This window comes from Falco naumanni, chromosome 14 (assembly GCF_017639655.2).
Source record: "Falco naumanni isolate bFalNau1 chromosome 14, bFalNau1.pat, whole genome shotgun sequence".
In the NCBI taxonomy this organism is placed as follows: domain Eukaryota; kingdom Metazoa; phylum Chordata; class Aves; order Falconiformes; family Falconidae; genus Falco; species Falco naumanni.
In genome coordinates this window covers 9,012,870-9,018,081 of record NC_054067.1, presented here as the reverse complement: position 1 = coordinate 9,018,081, position 5,212 = coordinate 9,012,870, and the positions used below count along the sequence as shown (strand labels likewise).

The following is a 5,212-nucleotide window of genomic DNA, read 5'->3' as shown; positions in this document are numbered from 1 at the left end:
GTGAGCTGCAAGGTCCTGGGGGAAAGAGTGGTTTACAGTGCCCTCTGATCACCCTCATCCTTTTTCTTTATCTAATGGTTAACTTCTCATAAGGACTCGATTTGCCTTGTGACCTTTGGCATCTGCTGCTTCTTTTACACCAAAAATTTGGGGGCACATAAGGAATGCTTTTAACTAATATTATGGCCTTGTTAATATATTGCAAACTATCTCTACAGGAGCAGCTTCGGAGTTTTATCTGCTAAATAAATATTGCCAGGCTAAGCGAATACACAGAGTAGATCTGGAGGCATTACCACACTGGAGCAGACACAAGGTCCAGCTGGAGAACAGCGCTGTACAACTGGGTGACAAGTGAAACTGGAGCTTCAGCAGGTTTGTCTGAGACAGAGAGCCAGCTTCTGTACCTCCTTGGAAAGGGCTGCCTTTGCTAGGATATTTTTAATGGGAATAACAAGCCAGTTGAGCCATCTGAGATGGTGACTTGCAACCTGAATAGCTTCAGTAAAGTCCAAAGGGACAGTGTGTGGTTGCGAGTCAGGGCAGAGGTTGTCCTGGGTTCCTGGAGACAATTATCACAATATTTATAGCTCCTTTCATGCTAAATGGACAAGCGACACGTTTGTCCTTTCCCTGTCCCTATAAATTCCCTCCTCACCTCTGCAAAACAGTGTGTGCTTTAATGCCTGCCCTGTCACATGCCACTGGTGACATGGGTCGGAGCAGGGGTTTCCTCTGTGGCACAGCCGGCGGGACTCTCTCTATCCCAGTTTTCTCTGGCTGAGCCCGCAGTGGTGTTCCCAGTCCACCCCATGGCCTCACCACGCCAGAAATCCCTCCTGGTTTTGGTTGGGGTTTGTGTGGGGTGGGTTGGGTTGGTTTATCTCAGTAGGACAGAGTACAGCAATTACAGGAAGAGTAAAGCAGGTCGAGTCCGTTGGATGTTTTGTGTATTGGCTGACAAGGTTTTCGGTAAAGTTGCATGCTCCATGTTTCCCTTTCAGCTCCCTTCACTCCAGTGCCAGCTCCTTCATTCTGGTCCAATAAAATGCTGGTTTGTCTGTGCCATAAAAACCTGCAGTCCCGTGGAAATGCTGGGCACAAAGCACCTGCAACTCCACACGGTCACTCAGAGGAGGAGAACATGGTACTGAGAGCTCAGCCCGCCGCAGCCAAGGAAAGGAGTTATGGTAGAGGTGTTAGTCACTGCCCAAAACACTGATGTGACAAACAGCCACAGCCTCAGACTTACTGGTCCTCTGAGTCCTCAATTAGCCAGTTTATATAGGAAAAAAAACCTTGAGGAAGAGAAAGATCGCTCTAATAGGTGTGTGGTTATCTTTTCTTTAATTTTGTTTTTGTTTCATGACTCTTATGACTGGTGGATTTACAATCCATCCAGAGGAACCCATCAGACATCACTTTCTAGGAATGCTGCTTTTTATTATTTTATTATATCATTTATTTTCTCATCTTGATCCTGATCCTGTAAAGCCTTTCCATCACGTGTAGATGCAGTGGTGCTCCTGTGGCTTGTGTGGCAGCAGCTCAAGGGACCCCAGCCCTGCTGGAGCAGGGACAGGACCCAGTGGCAGCCCAGCATTGCCCCAGGGGCTTCTCTGGGTCCTGAGCAGCATCATCCTGAGCTGCTGAAGTCAATGGGAGGTGAGCCAGTCCTTCAGAGTAACTTCACACGAATCATTCCTGAGCAGACTTTAAATTAATTGATTCTGTTTGCAAATGTGAAAGGGAGGAAATGGTGCGTCATTGTCGAGCACGTGCCGTGCCCACTGAGGTGGTGCGGAGGGACCTTTGCCAACCAGCATCGGGCATGCAGAAGTATTGGGCCTGATTCTTAAGGTGTGAGTGCAGCTTGCACCGTGGGATTAACCGAAGTCATTCCCAATTTGCTCTGGCAGTGATTATGTGAGGGGAAAACGAAGCCCATCGATTGTCTGAAGAATCAAAATCAAAGCGGGAGGAAGGAAAGGTGCAGTGAAATTTCAAGACTGACCAGCCATCTGTGCAAACATCAGCTACCTCCTAACCAACAGGCAGAGTCCATCTCCTTCAAACACTTTCTGCCAAGCTTGTCGGCTGTGCTGACAGCGCTGGGTTCTCTTGCAGCAGCACCCGCAGGCACAGCTCTGCCGTTTTAAAGGCTTTCGGGATTAGGCCAGGGCTCCTGCACAGCTGCGGTGCCTTGCCCCTATTTTACATCCACTGAAAGATTTTTGAATGGACTTCAGAAGCCATTAGGAACCCAAATGTCGACTTGCACTTGCAAAATGTCTCTGGTTAATGTTTTCCTACTGACGCTCTGCTTTGCTCCCCGCCTGCCAGAGTTTCCTGTGACCTATTTGAAATATCACTCTCCTAAGTGAAAATGTGCCTCTCTTTTTCAAACTTGCAAAACTCACAAAAATAAATAGCCTAATTTGGCCAGTTAATAGCCCTCTCCTGGGGCTCCTCTCAGCAACTAAGAGGCCTTTTAAATACAACATTTGTGACTGCGTCATTAAAGCTCTGCATGATCCAAGCAGACTAAACCAAAAAGAAAGAAATGCCTTATTTGATCTAAGTTTTCTTTTCTTTTAAATAGTGACACTAGAGACCCATTTATTTTTAATTACACAATTGCTTTATTAAAAGCCTAAATCCTGCAGTCCCTAGTCATTGCTCAGGCAAAACTGCTATCATTGAAGGAAGGACCTGTAGGAGTCAGTCCTAAAAATAGGGCAGCTGACAAAGTCTGCCTTTCAAAATGGATTTGCTTTATTTTTGAAGGATTTCCCAAGTCAGAGAGAACTGGCCTCTGCTTTCCTTTTCAGTTCTGCAGCAACCTGAAAGCTGAATGTAGGAAAGCAGTCGCTCCAGAAAAAAACCCTCAGTTTTGCTTTCAGGTTGGCTGTGATGCCCTTTCCATCCTTAAACACCACCCCCTACACAGCCACATTAATATTTACTGGCACAACAAGGCATGCATGAGGGTTAGCTCTGGCTCTGCCCAAACGAATCTCTGAGCCACCATGAGCCTGGTGGCCCCTGCGCAGAGGTTCCCCCTTGCACCCGTCCATGGGATGACTTGCACTGTGTTCAGCTGAGCTGCCAGCCGGGTTGCCGGCCCCTAAACACCTGCCCTGTGCTCCTACCAAACACAGAACCTCCTGCAAACCCTCCCGGAGCTGCTGAGAGGCTGCCAGAGGGCAGGGTCAGTCCTGTGCCTCCGATCTTGTGCTAGTACACAGGCTGTGCTACCCAAACACATTTCTGTCTTTGGACTCCATGCGAAGGGTAGATCTCCTTGCCAGGTTAAGGTGGTGCTGCTAGCAGCAGGAGACAGAGAAGGCTAGGCAGCCACGTATACTAGATTATATTCCTGGGCTAAACTCCAGAGTCTTCAATTTTATTATCTAATTACCCAACCAAAGTCATTCATCTTTATGTTCCAGTCTTACCCGCAGACCCCAGTTTAAATGCAGCTCTGCTATGTGAAGTGCTGCCCAGGCACTCTCCACTTGGAAAAACTCACAATTTCTCAGCTTTATTTGCTCAAACTGTGTTTTCTTAGTGTAAAGGATGCATGGCAGAAATCCCAGCCCTGGTCAGTGGCAGAGGTCTATGTTAGGCTGTGCTGAGATGGACATGGCTGCATTATCACAGGCAACTGTGGCAGGGGAAGCAAGAGAAAAAAACCTCTAATTGTATATGAAGGCTGTGTAGCCCGATGTAGTCTTCATCACCAGCATGACACACCATCAGATTGCATACAAAGCTTTGTGGTATGGCTCACCGAGATATATGGCTTTGTCACCAGGGATAAACATCAAGAGTAAATAAAAACAACGGGGGGAAAAAGCTCCCCCCAGAAGTTAAGGAGACATCAGGAATGTGGACACTGGAGCCCAAGGAGGCACCGGTCCTGGTGTTCCATTCTTTTAAACTCTTCAGGAGAAAGCAGAAGCTTGGCCTTGCCCCTCTGCCCTCGAGTGCCCGTGGCCAACCTGTGGTGGGACGCCCCCAGCCATGCGTGCCGGTGAGGGCAGGGCATGCTGGATGTCAGCCCTCCTCTCCGTATGTTGCTGTAGTGTATATGTAATCCATGTACCATGCTGGGACAGATGCTCCCTGACTAGCATAACCCTGCCCCTGGGAGGGGCTTAGCTTATAAATATGCTGCTTTTTCTATGCTCCTTGCCTTTATTTCCTACGGGAATGAGATACTGGCAGGGTCAGTGGGCATCCAGAGCAGGTAAATGGCTAAAGAGGACTGAAGTAGAAAACTTTTCTCCAGATCTGGCAGTATGCATGTTTGCTCTCTGGTTTGCAGGGGCTGGAGGGGGGGGGGGAGGGAAGGGAGAGGTGGCAGATGCTGCAGAGCATGAGGCTGCTGTCTTGCCAGCTTGCTTTCATCTTAGAGAAAGGAGAGACATGGGGGAGAAGCCCTCATGCAGCCTTTTCTCCCTTAAAGGCCTCTTGCAGAAGGAGCCCTTCTGCTGCTGCTTTCCCAGCCCCAGCACGCTGGAGCTGAGGGGCTCCCTCTCCTACGAGGCTGGGGCAGCAACACAGATGCCTTGTGGAGTTCTGCCTGCCCTCTGGGCAACCCACTGCTCCCACCTGCCAGCAGGCAGCGTGGCCAGGGCGCTCGTGTTGGGTGCTGTGCCGGGAGCCTGAAAGCAAGAGCTGCTCAGCAGGGCAAGAAGCTGCCTTGCAACACGGGTGGTATGTGACAGGGAGGGTCTCTGTCCTGGCTTGCTGCAGTGGGGGAAATGCTCTGCAGAGAGTCACCTTCTGCAGGACAGGCCTCGATTCATGCTGAATAACACATGGGAAGGAGCCTGTTGGAGCACAGTGCATGGAAACCCCATGGCACGGAGCAGAAGGGGAAGCAAAGGTGGGTCTGGTCTGCAGGAGGGAACAAGCAGCGACAGGAGAAGCTGCCATGCCTGGTGGTGGAGGTGCTGAACTCTGAGCACACCTGGCACAAACCTGCCAGGCTCCCAAAGCATTCTGCTCTTGGAGGCTTCGCTCAGGGATGCTTTCACCTGTGGCCCCGGTTCAGTTCATTCTGCTCTTCTGGTGGCAGTTACTTCTCCTCACCTTGCCTCTCTACTTGCTGTTGCCTAGGCTTTCTCCAAGCAGAGACCAGCTGTCGTTATCTTCCCAGATGTTTCTTATGATCCTTTCCATTCTAGCTTTTATCCCTGACCAC

The 5,212-nt window shown here is 49.7% G+C and overlaps 1 long non-coding RNA gene across 1 annotated transcript; it reads left to right on the top strand.

The window, feature by feature from the left end:
• Positions 1–290: 290 nt before the first annotated feature.
• On the top strand, positions 291–4,188 carry LOC121097654. Its single transcript, XR_005831026.1, has 2 exons — positions 291–375; positions 1,005–4,188. It is a non-coding gene; the product is annotated as an uncharacterized LOC121097654 (long non-coding RNA).
• The last annotated feature ends 1,024 nt before the right edge of the window (positions 4,189–5,212 follow it).